General features: G+C 34.1%; 1 pseudogene; it reads left to right on the forward strand.

The window, feature by feature from the left end:
• Positions 1-10,839: 10,839 nt before the first annotated feature.
• Positions 10,840-13,704, forward strand: LOC125610638 (annotated as a pseudogene).
• The last annotated feature ends 8,838 nt before the right edge of the window (positions 13,705-22,542 follow it).

Here is a 22,542-nt window from a genome sequence, read left to right on the forward strand (position 1 = left end):
GGAAAGAGTTTGAAATAATTATGATTAATAGGTTAAAGAACTTATTAGAAAACATACAAGAAAGGTGGGTTATAGACATATAGGGATTGAAACCCTGAGAAAGACTCAAAAGAAAAGGGTGTCAAAAACACCAAAATTGAAATGGAGAATGTCTTTGGTGGGCTCATCAAATTCTGGACATGGCCAAGGAAAAAATAAATAAGCCTGGAAAACAAGTTAGATATTATAACTAGAATATAAGAAGAGAGAAGACAATCTAGAACAGAAGAACTATTTGAAATAATAATAGCTGACTTAAAAAAATTAATGATAGGTCTTAATTAGATCACAGATCCAGGATGCTCAGAGAACAAAAGATAAATACAAAAAAAAAAACCCTACACCAAGGTATGTCATATTTAAACTACAGACAATCAAGGCAAAGAGAAAATCTTACTGAAAGTATGGGAGGGATGCCAACAACTATTGAGGAACAGAGAAATTCATCATTATAAAACTAAACTGGAGTATTTCATATTGACAAACTAGTTTTGTCCTATATGAAAAGGCCAAAGACCTGCGATAGTCAATACAATACTGAATAGCAGGACAAAGTTGAAGGACACATCCTACCAATAAAAGGAATCATGGCTGGTTAAGGAAATTTCTGATTCTCTAACTTTGGCAAATAATATGTAAGATGAGCCTTAATCATCTCCTAGTTTCTGAAAATTGAGAGTTAAAAGTTAAGCAACCTAAAAATAGCAATACAGTATGTCAAAGGGACATGACTCAACTGAAATGGCCTGTAATGAATCAAATTCAAACTATATGAACATAAAAGTAATTAAAGTAGTATTAGACTATAAGCCAAAGCAAAAATAAATAAATAAATATTCATGCAATTACCCATAAATTCATATGAATAAAAATAAATTATTGAAGTAAATACAAAATGGGGAACAATTGCAAATATAATGGTAGCTACCCTTAAAACGACAAAGCTAAGTCTTCATTCACTAAATGTGAATTGTGCCTAGTGACTTCCTTCCAAATAGTACAGTATGATAAAGTACAAGTAGGACTTGACAAAGAAGAAACAAACAACAATCTCTATCTCAGCCAGGTAATTAGGCTTGACATCAACATTGATATGGCATGTTGATTGTCTGTCCTTTTAACATGTTGCGATATAATAGCTTTTCCTCCATGATTCACCTTGATATTTTCCCTCCATGCATACCCAGAATCCCAGGCTATTCATGAGAAAGCATCAAATTTTTAAAAAGGGACATCCTTGAAAAGTACCTGACCTATTGTTATGGTTTAGATATGAAGTGTCCCCCAAAAAACTCATTGCAAGACAGCAAAAAAAAATTAAAGGTGAAATGATTGGATTATGAGAATTTTAACATAATTTGTGCCATAATTCTCTGATAGGTATTAACCAGATGGTAACAGTAGGCAGGTACGTTGTGGCCAGAGGAGGTGGGTCCCTGAGGGACATATTTTGGGGGTTTATATTTTGTATCTAGCAAGCAAGAGCTCTCTCTGCTTTTGGGTGTGATGTCCTGAGCCACTTTCCTCCACCACACCTTTTCGCCATGATGTTCTGCCTCACCTCAGGCCCTCAGGAATGGAGTTGGCTATCTATGGACTGAGACCTCTGAAATTATGAGCCCCAAAATAAACTTTTCCTCCTCTAATTGCTCTTGTCAGGTCTTTTGGTCACAGAAGCAAAAAAAAAAAAAATGACTAAAACAACTGTGCTTCCAAAAATTATCAAGATTTCTAAAACATTGTCATAAAAAATAAAGTCTGAGGGGCTGGAGTTGTGGCTCAATGGTAGAGCATTCACCTAACATGCTTGAGGCACTGGATTCAATCCTCAGCACCATATAAAAATAAAATAAAAGGTTATTGTGTCCAAAAAACAACTAAAAAACAAATATTAAAAAATAAATAAATAAAGTATGAGAGATTGTCTTAGTCAAGAGGGGCTTATAGAGATATGATAACTAACCATGGTTTGAGATCCTGGAACAGAAAAAGGACATTATGTAAAAACTTAAAAATCTGATTAAAGTATGAGCATAGTTAATTAATAATGAATAAATACTGCTTAATTAATTATTACAAATGTACAATGCTAATATAAGATGGCATAATTAGAGAAACTGCCTATATGGAAGCAATGAAACCTCTCTGTACTATCTTTATAATTTTTCTGTGAATTTAAAACTGCTCTAAAATTAGAAGTTTACTTTAAAGAAAAAGAATATACTTATATAAATAGGAACAAAAATAAAGTAAATGCAGACTGTTCATTAGACAACAGGAAAAATTAAAAAACCAGAAGAAAACTGTCAATCTAGAATTCTATATCCATCAAAAATATCCTCAGCTTGGTCTATATCCAAAAGACTTAAAATCAGCATATTATAGTAATGCAGTCACATCAATATTTATAGCAGCTCAATTCACAATAGCTAAACTATGAAACCAACCTTGATGCCCTTCAATAGATGAATGGATAAAGAAACTGTGGTATATATACACAATAGAATATTACTCAGCATTAAAAGAGGATAAAATCATGGCATTTGCAGGTAAATGGATGAAATTGGAGAATAGCATGCTAAGCATGCTAAGCCAATCCCCAAAACCAAAGGCCGAATGTTCTCTCTGATAAGTGGATGCTGATCCATAATGTGGAGGGGTCATGGGAAAAATGGAAGATTGGGCAAAGAGGAGGGCGAGATGGGGAGGGGGATGGGGCAGGAAAGATGGTGGAATGAGATGGACATCATTAGCCTAGGTATATGTATGACTGCACATACGGTGTGACACTATATCATGTACAAGCAGAGAAATGAAAAATTGTGCTGCAATTGGTTACAATGAACAAAAATGTATTCTGCTGTCATATATACCTAATTAAAATAAATTAATTAATTAATTTTTAAAAATCCTTAGGTCCTTCCAAAAGAGAAGAATCAGAAATAAAACACATGTCCTTTATCAGTACTTTTATTAACATAGTACTAACAACATAACAAATCTATCCAAAAGAAACAGAAGTTATCAGGTTTACAAAAGCATTGTAGATAGCATTAATGACCTAGATTCTTCACCCCTTCCTATGTCTGTATGCTGTGTATATAACTTTCAAGTCCTCTCCCATTTTGGGTAAGGGATTGTATCCAAACTTATACGCTGTGAGTAGCTATGTGATCTGCTTTGACCAGTGGGCTATGAGGGAATGAAACTCAAGCAAAGGCTTTAAACATATTTTCACTGTTGAACTTGTCTTCCTCTGCACCTCTACTTTCACCATGAGAACTTGCCCAAGTTATCCTGTTGATGGATGGGAGAAACCTATGGAGTTGAGCTGCTCTGCAGTGGATGATAGCCAGCCAATCTCAGCAAATAGCCAACTCCAGACATGAGAGTTAGCTCAGTGAAGACTGGAAAAAACACCCAAGACTAAAACTCTGGTTTGACAAGTCACAGTCTGAGTTTTTATTATTCGACCATTTAGTTTAGTGAAACTAAAGAATATCTCAATTACTGGAGAGCTCAGTGTAAGGCTCAATATTATTAAGATGCTGTGTCACTAAAAGTTGACCTATAAATTCAATGTAGTTGATATCAACCTCTCAGCAAATTTTTTTTTGGGGGGTTGTAGATCGATGAGCTCAACATACAACTTACATGAAAGCACAAAGATCTGAGAAAAGGTGATCTTAAGTAACAAAGACATTTGAAATTTTATACTTGAATAACACATTTAAAAATTAATCATCTGAATTTCACTAAAATTTATTAACATCGTACTTTCATTTCTCAATTGGAATTGGGGCTGGAGTTGTGGCTCAGTGACAGAGCACTTGCCTAGAATGGGTGAGGCACTTGGTTCAATTATCAGCACCACATGTCAATAAATAAATTAAAAAAATAAATAATGGTCCATTAACAACTAAAAAAATATTTATTTTAAATAAATAAATAAAATTGGAATTGGCAGGCCACAGACATGGAAAGTTTGTATAGTACAAGTACCTGGTACAGTGTCAATATACAGAATATATAATGCACCCCTAAAAATCCATAAGGAAAAGATAATGTTAATTTTAAAATGGTAAAGATGAGCAGAAAATTTGCAAATTATATGAAAAGAAACTGTCATCATTATCATTACTCATTGTAAAAGTGAAAATTAAACTTGAATTGAGATCATAATCAAACACTTTTCAGAATGTTTAAATAAAAAGAACTGACTTAAGTGTAAGTGAAGAAATGGAGAAAATACAACCTTGTACATTGCTAGTAGACAGGAAATTTTTTTGCAACTATTTTGGAGAACTCAATGACATTATCTAATGAAACTGAGCATAGACTACCATATGCCACAGCAATTTCTCTCCTCAGTACAGACTCAGGTAAATCTGTGCCTGTACCCACTAAGTCCATGTACAAAAATCCAAACAGCTTCATTCGAAACAGCTGGCACCTAGAAATAATCCATATGTCCAATAAAAGATTTTAAAATGTGGCATTTTCATACAGTGTGACACTGCACAATAGCTTGTTTTTGTTTATTATCATTACTATTGTGCAGTGTCTCCAGTAACCATTTAGTTAATCCCATCAGGCATTCATTCACTAATTAGGCTAAGGCTATAACCCAATCATTTCTCCTCCAACCTTTTTTTCATTGTCTTACATGTAAGCTTTTTGGGGACACCTCTCATCCAAACCATAAAAACATTCCAGTGTATTAATGCTACTTTTTTTTTTTTTTTTTTTGCTCTTCATTGTAGGACCATCAAAAATTTCCTTGTTTTTCTGTCTTTTGTTAAGAATCCTGTCTATCAAAAGCATGACCTACTTCAGATTCTAAACTGATATTAAGGAATAGAATGACGCCACGGAAATGAAAATCTTGAAATCCTCACAACTTAAAACTTCTTCCCTCTCTATAAATTTTACTTCTGGAGTCCTCATTGCTTCCACACCTCATGGATTCTTTCAATTTAATTTTTCCCAGCATTATTGAGGTATAACTAATAAATAAAATTATACACATTTAAGGTAGATAGTATGATGCTTTGATACTATGAAGTGATTACCAAGCTGATTAACATATCCACCACCTCCAATAGCTGTGTGTGGTGAGAACAATTAAAATCTATTTTCAGTGAATTTCAAGTTTGTAATCATTATTATTAATTATATTCACATGCTATACATCACATCTCCAGAATTAATTCATTTTATTACTAAAAGCTTATACCCTTTGATCAAAATCTCTCCATTTTCCCTAACTCCCAGCCCCTGGTGACCACCATTCTGTTTCTATGAGTTTTTGTTTTTGTTTTTGTTTTAGATTTCATATATAAGTACATGTAAGTGAGGTCATAACAGCATTTGTTTTTCTGTGGCATGTTTTGCTTAATATAGTGTATTCCAAGTTCATCCATGTAGTCCCAAATCACAAGCTTTCTTTTTTCTCTTGTGGCTGAATAATATTCTATCATGTCCATACGCTGCATTTTCTAATTCATCCATCCACTGCGGGACAATTAGCTTGTTTCCATATGTTGGCTAGCCCACATTTAAAAATACAAAAAAGTTGAAAGTATCTGTTTTAATACCAAAGAGAAACTATGACAGCCTCTTTTCCTAAGAAAACCCAAGCCTGCTAAGAGACATGTGTTCCCAGAGAAGCTGGACCATATGGGATTGGGAATTTAGTGTAAACAAGTCATTTATAACTAGAATTCAGAGATAATACCTAATTCCAAAAACAATTTGTTGAATTCATTTTGGTGAACTGAACTTAGGAATCTGTAACAAACAGTTTTCTTTAGCTAAAGATAGGAGATTATGAAGTCTGCCACTAAGACATCCAAGTAACAGCCTGCAGCTTTCTTACAAATACCACCTGATTGGATCATTTTGAGGGGCTGTCTGTCTTCAATACTCATGCGCTACATCACAGACTGAAGTGGTAGAAAATTAGGGAACTTTCAAAATGAAAACTGATTTCATAAATTACAGCCCAGAAAATAACAAAAAGAGCTGTCATGCCCTTTAGCAGCTTTTCCTTTAATTTCTGCAGAATCTTTTGTCTTCAACCTTTTGCGATTGTCTCCATTGTACTCAAACCAGGGCTTTTTTCCCCTCAGTTCAAGTGCTAGAAAAGATACATGATGATTTTTATGATGATTAGAGGGGAACTTGGGCGTACAGATAACTTTTGCAAGACACAAATTGTGTAAGACAGAATACATGAAAGCCTGGGGAAACCAAGGAATGACTATTAACAAAGTAAAGTTATATCATCACACTGTATAATAAGCAAATAAAATACAGGCCCAATCCATTACCATGTTATCAGAAGGACAGTTATGTAAAACCTTGGCCAAATATCAAATGTTCAGATGAATGGAAATTGCAGTGTCTCAAATTCAACTTTTGAAAGACTATACCTGCAAATATAGAACAATTTCTGCAAGTAATCATTTACTTAAAAAAAATTCAGTACTGGGGATTGGAGGTTGAATTCAGGGTCTAGCAAACGCTAAGCAAGCATTTTACCACTGAGCTACATACCCATCCTGAGTAAAAATTTCTTAAGGGTTTGTTTGATTTTTTAATTCAATGTATATTACTCTTGTTTATTTGCTTTGTTTTAAAATAGATTTTTGTTCAAAGAGATAAAATATACCAAAGTAAAAGGCAAAGTATATGTTGTTGCCTAAAAGTTACTTATCTCATTCATTCATTCATTTATGCATTTATTCACTCAATAATCCTGTATCAAGTACATGTATATGCCAGGTATGGTTGATAACACAAAGAATAACAAATTCCTACTTTGAAAGAATACAGGTGAAATGCTACATACACAAAAGCATATTTGTTTTATTAATGAAATGTTCTATAAGGGTTGACTAGAATGGAAAGGTGTAGTGAAATTGCTTATCATCAAATGAAGTTTTCGCTTAAAGAAGTCACTTTTTTTATTAGTTGTTCAAGACAATACAATGATCTTGACATATCATACATTTAATTCAAATAGAGTATGAATTCTCATTTTTCCATGTGTACAGATTGCAGGATCACATTGGTTGTACATCCATGTGCATACATATAGCAATCCTAGTGTCGATTGTATTCTGCTGCCCTCCCTATCCCCCGAAGTCACTTTTTAAAAAAGTATTAAACGTTTATAGACTAATAAAAGATTTAAATGAAATGAACAAACATAAAGAGAAAAGTAAATAAAAACATTTCCCGAAATCACAAACTCAGGAAATTGGAAAAAATAAAATCTTTGGTATCAAAGGACTATCTTTTCAAGAGTGTGTGTGTGTGTGTGTGTGTGTGTGTATGTGTGTGGAGAGAGAGAGAGAGAGAGAGAGAGAGATAGATAATATCTTGACTGGCTATAGAGTCGGTTTAGACTTCTTTTGAAAATCTTTGATTGTTAGCCCCCTGTCTAAAATATTACTGGAGCCAGTAGGAGGTATAACACTAGACTTCTAAATTCCCCCACACCACCCCAGTTCACTTTTCTTCCTGCACACCTAATTAATTCTTTTTTTTTTTTTTTGAAAATTGCTTAAATATTCAGCTATGCAAAGAGAAAATGTTTTGGTTTGCAACATTCACTGTCAGATTTTTCTGGATCATGGTGTTCATTTTGATTTTAAAATCTAATAATTATTTCAGGGGTTTTAATATTTTATTTGGCCTTTTGATTCATTATACTTTTCCTTCACTTATTTAAATCTCTAACCCACAGCTACAAACTACAGATACTGGACTGTATGTTTTATTAGTTCCTTTCATTTTTTTATCTTTTTAATATGTATGGTCATCTCAAACTTCTTCCTATTATCATGATTTGGCTTTTAGTTTCTTAATGTTTTCAATTTATTTTTTTAAGTCCTTTAATAATAATTTTCCTAAATATTTTTTGTTAGTCAATTAATCCTTTATTATTACACACTCACATTACCTCAAGTCATTTCCTCCTTGAGAATCAGTTTTCTGAAATAATGCTCTTTTTCATAAACATGAAATGAATTTCTCTTTCTTAAGTTATATTTTCTTCTAGACTGGGCTTTTTTATTTTAATGTTATATCCCTGTCTTCTTATTGTTTTCTCATTTTGTCTGTGTTCCTACTACTAGTCAATAACAAAATACTTCCATATCAATTGTACCATTTCCTTTCACCTCAGTCATGCTTAAGGGGCTCTATTTTCTGTTTTAGTGGGGGTGTTATTATTGACTTTCTGCTCCATGTGATGCTTGTTTTTGTTCTGAAGTTCAGTTTGAAGACAAATGTGACTGCTTTCTATTCCTTTTCCACTATCCTAAAGCATGACACATGCCTATGTATTTATGTGAGAGATAAAGTTTATTTGGGGCACATACACAGTATACTAATAGTTTTAAATAACCTCTATTGATGCTCACTCCAATTGAGGAAGAAGAGGGCTCTTGATATTTTTTTTTTCTCTTTGTAAAAAAAACTTTAGTACCCATTGACCAGCCTCTCTCCATCTCTACCCAACTTACTTTCCCCATATTCTGGTAACCACCATTCCAGTCTCAACTTCTATGAAATCATTCAGTCATCCTTTTCAATGGCTGAATAGTGTTTCATGATGTAGATGTACCTTATTTTCTTTATCCACTCATCAGTTGATGGAAAACTTGTATTATTTCCATTTCTTGGCTATTGTGAATAGTTGCTACAACAAACAGGAGTGCAGATGTCTCTTCAACATACTGATTTCATTTCTTCTGGAAACATATCCAGTAGTTGGATTGCTAGACCATAGCAAGACTAGTTCTAGTTTTAATTTTTTGAGGAAATCCCATACTGTTTTTTATAATGACTCTACTAATTTACATTACCACCAACAGTGTACAAGCGTTCCATTTTTTCCACATCCTTGTTAGCACTTTTTATTTTCAACCTTTTTTATAATAGCCATTCTTACTAAGGTGAGATGACAACTCACTGTGGTTTTGATATGCATTTCCCTGATAATTAATGAGGTTAAGCATTTCTTCACACACCAGTTGCCCATTTGTATGTCTTCTTTTGAGAAATATCTATTTAGGTCTATTGCCTATTTTTTTTTAATCAGGTTATCTGATACTTTACTATTGAGTTTTGGAGTCCCTTATGTATTCTGGGTACCAATGCTTTGTTAAATGTATACATTAGGAATATTTTCTCCCGTTGTGTAGGTTGCCTTTGCACTCTGTTGAGTGTTTCCTGTGTTCTAAGGAAGATTTTTAGTTTTACATAATCTCAAGTGAGTATTTTTCTTCTGTTTCTTGTGCTTTGGGTGTCTTGTCCAAAAAATCCTTCCCCTTTCCCATGTCCTGAAACATTTCCCCCATATTTTTTCTAGTAGTTTCATGTTTTTTGTTTAAGTTTTAATCTATTTTTGAGTTTATCTTTGCAACTAGTGAGAAATGAGGGTCATTCTTCTTCATGAGGATATCCAATTTCCCGAACACCACTTGTTGAATAGGCTGTTCTTTCTCCAATGTTTGTTCTGAGCATCTTTAGTAAAAAGAGTTTGCTAAAAATGCATGGGTATACTTCCAGGCTTTCTATTCTGTTGCACTGGTCTAAGTATCACACTGTTTGGATTATTATAACTGTGTATTATATTTTGGGGTCAGATTAGTAATGCTTCTTTTTGCTCAAAATATGTTTGGCTCTTCTTGGGCGAAAAGGTTGTTGCTCCATATAAATTTTAGAATTGCTTTTTCTAGTACTGTAAAGAATGTCAATAGGATTTTGATAGGGATTTCACTGAATATATAAATCACTTTCAGTAGTATGGACATTTTAACAATATTGATTTTTCCCAATTCATGAACACAGAATGTCTTTCCAATTTTTGGTGTCCTCTCCAATTTCTCTCAACAATGTTTTATAATTTTCATCATTGCAATCTTTTACCTCTTTGGTTGAATTTATTCCTAAGTCTCTGTTTTTGTTTTAGTTATTGTACATCAGGTTGTTTTCTTGATTTCTACTTAAGGTAAGTTTCTATTGGCATATAGAAATGCCATTTGTTTTGTGTATTGATTTTGTATCCAGCAACTTTGCTAAATTCATTTATTCATTCTAATAGATTTTTATAGGTAATCGTGGGGCTATCCTTATGTAAGGTCATTTCATCTTCAAAGAGTGACAAGTTGACTTCTTTTCCAATTTGGATGCCCTTTATAGGGAGAGGATGCTCATCCCATTCAGATGGTCAGATAGGCTAGACAATCAATTGCTGGTTTGGGTTTTCCCTGAAAATGAGGGCACTGGGATACCTCTCTTATTGTCTGCTTGTCATGTTCCATATTTTTCTTCATGATAACCATTTTCATCACCCTCTAGTAAAACACACATGCACACACACACATACAGAGAGAGAGAGAGAGAGAGAGAGAGAGAGAGAGAGATTACAAAAAGAAGTTCTATTGCTTCCTTGCAGTTTTGGAATATTTCTGAGAAGGGTTAAGAATTTGCACTCATCAATTCAGTTTGGAATATTTCTGAGAAGGGTTAAGAATTTGCACTCATCAATTCAGTTCAAAGGAGAAGGTAAACTCTGAAGACCAAGCCATCCTGTGCTCTTCAGCTCTGCCTTAAAACCTAAGTCCTATTTTTTTCCTTATTCTAATTTTCCATTGCTGGATTTTTTTCTTTCTTTCTTATTTTAGGGAACTTATTTTTTACATAATTTGGAAGGCATATTTCTTTTCTAAGTCCTTTCAAGAATGCTTTTTTATGAGACAGTATAAACAAAATTAAATTTAAAAAATGGCTGGTGACATCTTGGAAGTAAAATAAGGTATCAATTATTAAATATTTATGAAAAGAATAATTAAGCTTACCAAAAATACAAATACTCTAGGATGGAGTACATAATTTGGGCAAACAAGCTACAAATAACTATATGTCAAATAAACAATGCATAAAGTTTTACTATAAAATCCATGAACAGAGACAGAACATATTCACCACATTTTTAGACTAATATAGCATCCTAAGCAAGGGGTTCTGAGCAAGTAAGACCTAACATTTGTAAAAAAAAAAATAGTTGTCGCATAAATGTGAGGAGCTGAGCACAATATTAAGCATGCATTCAATAAATATACCACATAATGCTATTAGTGGTAGTTAAACTACTTGCAACTATTAAAATTCTTTTATTACTATTATTCTACTATCTGAATTGTCAGTAATTTTCACCTTTCCCCATTTTGTCAGCAATGGTCATAGTTTGACAAATGGGCAGTATAATTGCAAAGTTGCTCGAGGCAGTGGGTAGAGTCTGCCCAAAGCAGGCATTCTGTTCTGTGTTCCATCTTTGTTGAAAGTACTAATAATTTAACTACTTCTTAAAATCTACTATTTAATTTATGCTTATCTGGGGGAAATGAGTTGGAAGAAGTAAACAGGGGAAAAAAAATCTACTTTCCATCTCCATGTAGGCTTTACTCTTAAAAAAAATCACCTGTCATGCTGGATACTTCCATCCTAATGAGGGTGCTTCCTTGGATCATCTAAAAGTAGGAAAACAGAATTAAGTAGTGCTCTACTTTTGCATATTTACAAAGGCCTTATTTATTTCCAAAATATAAATGAGATCTAAGTAGATCCCTCTAGCTTAGTAAATTTGTTTTCATACATTTGTGAAGTAGTATGGAAGCAAGCCAGGTGTTTCAATACCCAAAATGTAAAGTGAACCCTAAACAACATTGTGAAAGAAATCAAGTTTTTCTTGCCCCAACCTCTCCACTTTAGTTCTGGCCCACTGAAGTATTTTCTAAACCACTATATTTCTTCTTTATTAACAATCATTTCTTGCAGGGAACTTCCCACTGGCCTGCCCTTCCAAACTCTTTCTGTTGAGAATTCTAATAAAGCCTATTCGTGTTTCTCAGTTTCAAGACTTGTTTTTGAATATATCATTCTCAGGAAGACACATACATGATTTTCAAGGTAACAGCTACTTAAAGTTTTATTAATTAGCTCTTTTGTTTTCTACCTTCATCTTAGAGCCTATAAGCTTTATGATGCCAGGTAATTTGTCTTTTTTTTTTTTTTTTTGTAGTTATAGATGGACAGCATACCTTTATTTTGTTTATTTTTATGTGGTGCTGAGGATGGAACCCAGTGCCTCACAGGTGTAAGGCAAGCACTCTACCACTGAGCTACAGCCCACTGTCTGACTTTTTAGGACCTAAGTTTCCAGCATATTTCTTGGTATTTTTAAAAATTTCATTCTTTTTAGATATACATGACAGTAGAGTGTATGCTGACATATTATATGTACATGGTGTATAACTTATTCTAATTAGGATCCCATTCTTATGGTTGTACATGGTGTGGAGTTTCACTGGTGGTGTATCTATACAAGAACATAAGAAAGTTTTTACATTCACGATTTCTTTATATTCTTACATTAAATCCATTAGGCACAACATAAACCCCGCCATCATGAAAACACCATATGTAGTGTACTGGCAACTGTGATGAACTGGAGCCACCACCCAGGAACGATTTGGAAATAAAGAGCCTCTTGATGCAACCTCTATTAACCTGGTCTGCTGCTCACATTTGGAGAGCTTAAACATGGACCTGCATATATTTGATGACCAAGTGCCAAACACCAGATCTTCATCGCCTCAGAGAATTCAAGGACAAAAGTATGGGGATATGGAGAAAGTCTGGCTTGCTAATCCCCCTCAAGAAACAGCTCCTTCCACCACCTGATACTACTGAAAGTCAGGAGAGATCACCTATCTCTTACTCAGACATATCTTTTCAACCCAGCATCCACACCATTCTCCTGGACTTCTCCATAGTGCAATATGTTGATTTTCACACTTTGGTGGTATTAAGACAGATGTGCAAATGCTTTCCAAAATGCCAACATTTTGGTGCTCATTGCAGGGTGTCACCCCTCTGTGGTCAGGATATTTGAAAAGAATGACTTCTTTGATGAAGGCACCACCAAGGCCCAGCTGTTCCTCAGCCTCCACTATGCCGTGCTGTTTGCCTTATCAAGGAAGTTTCCAGAGCTCTCTGAGTTAAGCGAGGATGAATCTGAGACAGTGATACAGGAGACCTACTCAGACATGAAAAAGAATGACTTTCCAAGACATAAAATGAGGAGTAACTTTCCAGAGAGCCACAAAAATCCAAGTCTAAGCCTCGCCAAGGCCCAGGAGCCAGTAGAAGAGGAGGGGTCGGAGTTTGATTTGGAAATGGAGCCCATGCTGGGGTCAGAACAAGATGCGGGGCTGGATTTGTCCCTAGACCTAGATCAGGAGCTGGAGAATGAGACAGAACTGGACCCTCAATCTGAGATGTACCCTGGAACTGAGCCCTACTCAGTTTGAGTAGGAACTGGAAGCCCAGAGTGATCTGGAGTCCAAAACCCCACCAGAGATGGAGACGGAGACTGATCCCAAGATAGAGCTGAAGATGGAGAGAGAGCCCCAGCCCAAATCCAGGTCAAGGGCTTACACGTACCCTCAGTGGCAGCAATGGCAATCTCACCCTAATGCTGCCCATACTCAGTCTCAGACTCGGCCTTAGACATCAGTGGAGAGGAGAGGGCAACATGCAGATTCGTACTCACCCAATGCCTATGTAATGAGTATCCCTGGGAGGTGAACTGGCAATAAGGGGTCAGAAAACCCAGGCAAATCCTTCCCACCCAAAAGGGGCCGCTTGGTCAAGAAACCTAGCAGTACTTGGATTTGTGACTCCTCCGCCTACTGACTCCTCACTGAGGGGATCACTCTCCCAGGCCACATTACCAAATAAATGCCAAGGACACTCTCTACCTTCCCTGTCCAGGCTCTCCTTCAGCAGATATTCCAGCAAAGGGTTTCCTTCTTCAAGGGCCCCACATCTCTGGGCTTCATGGCAGACTACCTCTGACTGACTTCTTTTATTTCTGTTTCCCCTTCTCCAAAGATATGAGGCTCAAATAAAATATATAACTTTAATTTAAAAAGTCCATTATGCAAACTACTTTGTTGTTGTTGTTGTTGTCCTCATACTGGGAATTGAACCCAGGGGTCCTTTACCACTGAGCTACTTCCCCAACCCTTTTTATTTTGAGATAAGGTTTGTCTAACTTGCTTAGGGTCTCACTAAATGGCTGAGGCTGGCTGTGAACTTGCTATCCTCCTATCTCACCCTCCTGAGCCACAGGGATTACAGCCGTGTGCCATCACACCAGGTATTTATTATTCCCAGCTGTTATACACAGAAAAAACAACAAGATTCATAAATATAAATTTCAAGATGTTGCAGACATGAGGTAATGTGGCCATGGACTTGAAAGTTATCCAATTAAACAGTTTGTTGTTGTTGTTGTTGTTGTTTGGGGGGTATCAGGAATTGAACTCAGGGGCACTAGACCACTGAGCCACATCCTCAGCCCTATTTTGTATTTTATTTAGACACAGGTTCTCACTGAGTTGGTTAGTACCTTGCTTTTTGCTGAGGCTAGCTTTGAACTTGTGATCCTCTTGCCTCAGTCTCTGGAGCCGCTGGGATTATAGGCGTGGGCCACCAATCCTGGCTTAATTGAGCAGTTTATAGACTTTGTTACACCGTGGTAAAAATACTACTGGGCTAAATCAAAGAATACATGAAGGGTGTTGATCTCCATGATAGACAATTCAGAATGCTATTTGATGGTTGTTTCATTTTGCAGTTGGTCAATGACTTTATCAAAAGTTGCTCTAGCTATTGTGTATGTAGATATAAATATTAAATTATTTATATACTGGTCAGAAGTTCCTGGTGTTCATTTTATTTTATTTTGCTTATTTGCTTCTCAGTTAACTTATATCATTTCTCCAACTAATATATACTTTCTCTTATGTTATGCTCTTTTGAAGGGAAAAATGTTTTATGCTCAATCATTAAAAATATGATGATGCTAGAAATACTAGCACTCCCAATCTTTTTCAACTAGAATAAATTAGTGTGATGTGGAATAATATTTAAAACCTCAAAATGTTTTGCATATTGATTAATACATGCCAGAAAAGCAGAATTGTTTTGGCTAGAAAATTTAAATCATAGATATTTTGGACATTTCCCAAAACAAATGTCTCACTGCCTTTATGACGGGTAAAATAAAACATGATCACATTTGTTTGGAAAGAATCTATCTTCTCACTTGAGAAATTATATATTTCTAAAACCAGAGCTGTTTTTTTTCCCTTATCAGTTCTAAAATCTTAATCACTCCATTTTTCACCAACTATTTCTGAAATGGATACCCAGACAATTCTAGACACTGCAAATAGCTTACATGTTCACTGGTGCAGAAGTAGATTACGACATGATACTACTTTTAGCCTTACTGCCATCTTGTTGTTGTTTTAATATCATTTTATTCTTTCCATTAATCTTGCAAAATACCCATGGAAGTTCCTGGAGTTCTATTTGTTTGTTTGTTTTCTTCTGTTTTCTGTTTGTCAGCAAACAATTTATTACACTTTTCTTCAAAGAATAATATAAATCCATTCAAACACCATTTATCTGAATACATATTTCCTGTATTAGTCGTTTTATTGAGATAAAATTTATGTATGGTGAAATTCTCAGATCATAAGTTTAGTTCAATGAGCTTTGACAAATATAATCAACCCCCAATCAAAATTTAGGATCACAAAAATTCTTTCATGCTGTATTCCAGTTACTAGATGAGAATCACAGAAAATATACCCTATTCTGTCCAACTTCATTCATTTAATATAATATAGTATTTTTGCAATTCATCTATATCATTATGTGTATCAGCAGTTTGTTATTTATTGCTGAGTAGATGTTTCCTTAATGAACTTTCAATTACTGGCAATTTGGACTACTTTGCTCAAAGTTGTTATAAACATTTTTATATAAGTCTTTTTGTGCACATATGCGTTCCTTTTTTCCGGATAAATACCAAAATGTGAAATAGCTGGCTCACAGTCTAGATGCATGTTTATCTTGAGAAACTGCCAAAGAGTTGTCCAAAGTGGTTGGTCTGTTTTATACTTCCACCAGCAATATGAAAGTCCCACTTGTTATGCTCCATCGTCAACATTTATGGTTGTCAATCTTTTTAATTCGATATGTTCTAGTTACTGTGAAGTATCATGTAGTGTAGAATAAATTGCCTTGCATTGATACTATTTATATTGAAGACATTTTCCTGAATTTAATTGGATTTGTGTATCTTTTTATAAAGATCTTTTAAAAATTATTTGGGATAATTAAGTGTGTTATCAATAAATAAAAATCCTTTTTATTCTGATCATTGATCTTTTGGTGTATGCAAATATTTCTCCAAGTATGTGTCTTGCCTTTTCATTGTTCTAACAATGTATTTGATGCAAAATTTTTGTTTCAAAATGAGTGTAGTTTACCAATTTTTTATGATTAGTACTTTTGTGTCTTTTCTACCTTCTCCAAGTTTATGAATGTATTCTATTATGCATAGTAGATTCAGCTTTTTTGTTAACCCAGTTATTCCAGCACTAGCTATTGAAATTCTTCTCATTTTCGCATTGGATTATCTTATTGTTTTGCCTTGGTATGGAATCTCTGTTTTTTTTTTTTTTCATTTGTCTGTTTATACTTATACTTTAAGAACATGCTTAGCTTGATTACTATAACTTTATTCTTAGACTTCAATTGAGGATAAAGAAATCTTCACAAAACTGAGTCTTCTTATTCATGAACTTGGTGCATCTATCTGATGTCTTCAGTTGCACTTAGCATTATTTGTAGTTTTCATTGTATAGATTTTGTTAATATGCCATTTGCTTTATTCCTAAATATTTTGTCTTCAATGGCATATATTTAAAATTTAATGTACTAATTATTTGCTGCTAGTTCACAAAAATGCAGATGACTTTGAGTATTGATTTGTGTATGAGATCAAAAGCATATCAATGCAAATAAGTTTTGTTTATCAATTATTATTAAAGTATATAGATTTCATCTTTTATGCAGTAAGAAAATTTTCTCCAAGAAAGCAAATTATAATAAATCGTTTTCATTTATTCCTTTATTGAACATGTATTTTTTCTATGAACAGAATCATTGTTGTTTTTATGGTTCCAACCTAAATTTATATGCTATTATTTGCATTTTTTTACCCTTTCTAGGATTTTTCACATAATCCATCTGTTGTCTGCAAATACAAACCTTTTTTTTTTTACTTCTTTCTTCTTAAACTATGTATCTTTTGTAATTTTTTGTTGCCTTCATTTTCTGGTTATGACTTCTAACACAATGCTAAATATAAGTAGGGTACTTTTAATGTAAGAGGGTACTTTTTTAATGTTTGGGAAAAACATTCAATATTTAATTAATACTAAAATGTAATGGCACCTTTTTTTAGTAGGTATGCCCTTTATTAGATTAAAGAAGCTGTCTTCTACTTCCAGTTTGCTGAGAGTTTGTAAGAGAAAAATCTTAAAATTTGATGTTTTCTATTGATTTATTAGTAAATGAATTATTTCTGCTATTCTATTTATTGGTATAGTGATGAATTTTGAACATTAGACTAATCTTGCCTCTCTTCATAGATTCTACTTTGTGAAAATGTATGCTAATTTTTCTTCTCTGGTGTGTTTGGAAGTTGGTCAAGTTTCCTTATAATGTGAATTTTTGTATTCATACTTCCCATTTTATTTAAGCAATGTCAACTATGTTTTGAAATCTGGTCCCAGAGGGCACACAATTTTGCTTAGTGTGTCAGGGAGGGTGGTATTAGTATTTTACATCTATTTCCACCTCCTTTTGGTCAGTGGGCTATGAATGGAAATCACTTGTTCATTTTAAAGCCCAATCATAAAAGGACTGATGCATGACCCTCCAGTACCTGAAAAGAGTAAACATATGTTTCTTCTTGGTCTCAGCATACTTTCTCAAAATCTGTATGGACCAAATCCCCAAAGGCTACATTATACATTTGACTTACTTTAAACAGAATATAAATGTAATTCTGTATTACTGAAGAATAGAACAGCCCGATACTAATTGACCAATACTAATTATGGGAGTTAGACAGGAAACATTCCTATCACAAATGAAATAAAATAAGAGATCATTGTATAGATCAGTGGACTGATTTTGTAACACAGGAGCAGAGATGAATACAATAAATAGCCGTAGCAATGCATGAGATCAAAAACATAATGCAAATAATTTTTTAATTGTTAAAAACCATTAAAGTTTGTATATTTTTATCTTTAATACAGTAGTAAAGGAAATTTCTTCCAAGAAGTCAAATTGAATTAAGTTATTTTTATTTATTCTTTTATTCAATACACATTTTTTGACAGCTGACTATATCCTATTGTTAAAGGTTTGGATATGAGATGTTCTCTAAAAGTTCCTATGCTAATAAAGAGATAAAATGATTAAAGTATGAGAGCCAGAACCTAATCAGTGGATTAATCCAATTGATGAATTAATAATTTAAATGGATTATTGGGTGATAACTGTAACATGTGTATTATATAAGTTAATATAAGTTATATTAACTTATAATTATATTAACTTATAATATTATATAAGTTATATAATATTAACTTATAATTATATAAGTAATAACTGCATAATATTATATATTATACAGTTAATGTACTAGATAAAGTAAGTCACTAGGGGCATGTGTCAAGGATTACATATTTTTCCCCTGGCTTCTCTCACTCTTCTGCCTCCTGGTTGCCATGAACTGAGCAACTTTCCTCTGCCACACCCTTCCACCATGATATTCTGCCTCATCTCAGGTCCAGAGCAGTAGAGTTAGCTTATCATAAACTGAAACTCTGAAATTTTGAGCCCCAAAGAAGCTTTTCCTCTTCCAAGTTGTTCTTTTCAGGTATTTGGGTCAATGTTATTAAAAGCTGACTAACACATCTATTCCATAAACAAAAGAGTTGCTATTCTCACTTATGAAACATTTAGTGATATAAATATCCATAGATTCGCAAGTAAATGGAGCTCAGAAATCATATATAGGATACAAAACTTCAATAACAATAGCCTTCCCTGCTCCCCTTCACCATCTTTCAAGACCTTTTTCTGTGTATTACTCTGCCCTTCTATAAGCAAGGGCCCTAAGGTCCAGTGAACTGGCCAAGAGGCAGTGAGCCAAAGAAAGAAAGGAGAGCAACAAAGGTTAGCACTATTCCCCTACAATCAGTTCTTTAAAAAAGCAGAATTTATTGTGAATTGAAAACCTGCATTAAAATGACCTGCAATTCAGAAGCAATCTATTTGGCCATTCACGAAAGAGTGCAAAAATAAAGAAAAAATGTTCACAATTTTTTCTTCTTTTATGACCTTTACATGAATTAAACTACTCCACCAGATACCTAGGAAGATGATAAATACCTCTGGCTAATAACAGACTTAAGTTGACTTGTGAGTTTTAGTCCTAGCCTTAATCCATTAATGGAGAAAGAATGGTAGCAATTCCAAAAAAAGAAAATGCCCAAGGTGAATACTTTAAACACAATTTAAAGGTAAAGAAGGTCATCTGGATTTGCCACCATGCTAAATAAGAGAAAGAGCTCAAATATGGCAAAAGTAAGGTCCCCAAAGTGATCTGAACACTCTTGCATCAAGTTTGAAAATTATAGATATTGCTGGTGCTTTTAATTTTGTTAGCTGTCTGTGTAAAGGCACTCCATATATATATGAAATCTATATTGTGCCTGTCTAGCTGTGAGCCATCAAATGATGTTGCACTCACTAATTCATGGACTATTTATCTTCGTGTTTATGCTCCAACAAAATGATGGCTGTTTAATTATACTACAAATGAGTTTTGCCAGCCAATTGTATGGCAGATGTTATTTACTCCCAGAACAACTGTCAAAAGACCAAAGCAGCACATCTAACAAACCAAAATGTACTGTATTGAGTTCCATTTCTCAGTCAGCCCCTCTCTCATCCAGCCACAGGCTTTCCATTATTGTCAATGGGAGGGGCAACATCATTAAGTCAAATAGCCAGTCAGAAATCTAGTTGTCAGTAATAAGCAGGATTATAGGAGATGTAACGGGGTAGATTCTACCTGTAGCAGAAGTGGGGAATTATCAATCAACTTTTTTTTTAATTCTCCAAACCTTAAAAATGGTATATATTAGAGCATTCAGCAAGTAATTTTATAATGGCAGATGGGGAAGAGGAGACACACATTTTCTCTATTTATACAGTAACCGAGCAGTAGTCAGTCACTGAAACATTTTTCCACCAAATTTATGCATGCTATAAAGATGGAGAGAATGCTTCTATCTGGATGGTGCCATAACTTTAATCTAGGAAGCATGCTCACAGTAAACTTGTTCTGTGTATTATCTAAACTTTTCCAATCCTGTGGGAGCATTTTATTATACCAAACACTTGCCTCAAATAAAACTTTCCAGGGAGAGCTCTGCTGTGGCCTTCTTTTATGGAATGTGCTGGTATCATGCCAAGGTTTTTAATAAGGAGAAAAAATAAGAACTCTTAAAAGTTTAAAGCCCAATAATCTAGGATCTAAAATCTGATTAAGTACAAAATAAATTTTCTACAATTAAATGATTCAGTAACAGAGAAAATGGAATGAGAGCCCAACAAGTAACTCTTTCCAATTTAATTTTGCATACTCCCACGAATTGGCATGTCTGTCTGTTCAGCAGACAAGTACTGAAGCAAAAAGTGGGTCCTCATTTATTTCAGTCACAATTACATTTCATTGTGAAAGATCAACTGCTTGACTTTTTATTGGGTGTAATGACCTTTCTGTATGATCTCTGTCCATAGCCATTTCTACAGCATATTTATTTTATGAAGAAACAAGTGATTTACAGACCACTAACACATGCCCTCAAATCTAATTGACCAGTCAGCTTATGTTCTGTTTGCTTCATTCTAGAAAAAGAATCCAAATGAATGTCTTGTTTTGCCAAGAGACATGGCTACCTGGGGCTCTGTCTCTTCTGCAACTTCTTGCAGCACGAGCCTCTGATCTGAAACACAAGCATCTGCTGACTTGATAAAAACAGTCTACCAGGAAAACGAAGTAGCTAATAGTAGGGTTGAGGAAAGCTGTCAGATTTTTCAAGCATTTATTTTTATATTCCAAACCAAAATGATGAGAATTTACTTAAGCCAAACTCTTACCTTATCTTCTTTATTCTTTTTTTTTCTCACATGTCTCTCATATATTGTTATTTTATGACAACACAAATTGCTAGCTACTTATGCCTACAACCTGAAATTATTCTGGGATTATATGAGAAAGAAATTACTTTGCTAACTTAACTAAGGAAGAGGTATTTAAATGAATATTATTAAAATATTAATTATTTTCCTGATAATACTGATGAATGAAACCGACATTTATAAGTCATCTTCTTTTCAAAAGAAACCACACCTTCACAAGCATCTTAAATAGGTCACTGCATTTCTATGTATTTATTAGCCAAACTTAGTCTCTTCCCACCAGATGGTAATGTTTGTATCAACTTATATTCATATCAACATGTAATTAGCAAAAGGGATGATTTTTTTCTTTTCATTTTCCCATCTTATGGGGTTGCATAAATAGTAATAAATAAGCCTAACTGAGTTATATATTATATCCTTGGACTCTAGCATATGCCAGCTATTGTAACATAAGCTGCTTGAACTTGGGGATGAATTAGAAAGTCCATAGCCTTAGTTTATCAGGTTCAAGAGCCTCTCCCATCAGTCTTAGTCTATCCATGACTCAACTAATATTGGGCTTGTATTGACTCCAGGGTAGCACCATGCACAGGAGATTACAGGAAATGAGCACAATCCCTGCCACTGGACATTTTGCAGCTGAAAATTGAAATAGTTTTTATTGAGACAAGACATTATTCTTATACTAAAATAAGTGTGATATGCTTTAGCATATGGTAAAATATTTAATTAGAGTATCTAAGAAGTAATAAGTTCTGGAATTGTATAGTACCACGGGGTGAGTATAGTTCATAATAACCTACTATATGTTTTATGAATCAATAGAAGAGAGTAACTTGAAGGCTTCAAGCACCAAGTCATGATGAAAAGATTAAAACAGTAATTGACCTGATTTGATTTGTTTACATTATATACATGTATTGAAATATATTGTACTACATAAATAAGTCCAATTATTATTTTTTAATCAAACATTTTAAAAATTTTTTAAGGAAAGAGAACTAATCTGAATTGAGCATTACAGGCTGTATGTATACATGTATTTAATTATGACATCATACCCCATACATTTATATAATTAAAATTAAAAAAGGAAAGAGGAAGGGAATTATTATTTGATGCTAATAATATCTCCATGAGAAGAATGTTGTTGTACCCACATTGTGAATAAGAAATCAGAAATTCAATGGGGAAAAGTGAGTTGGCTGTGACCTCAGTCCAGACAGTGGCAAAGGTAGATCCTGAACATGACCACAACAGCACACTACCACCTCC

This window comes from Marmota marmota, unplaced genomic scaffold (assembly GCF_001458135.2).
Source record: "Marmota marmota marmota unplaced genomic scaffold, marMar, whole genome shotgun sequence".
Classification (NCBI taxonomy): domain Eukaryota; kingdom Metazoa; phylum Chordata; class Mammalia; order Rodentia; family Sciuridae; genus Marmota; species Marmota marmota.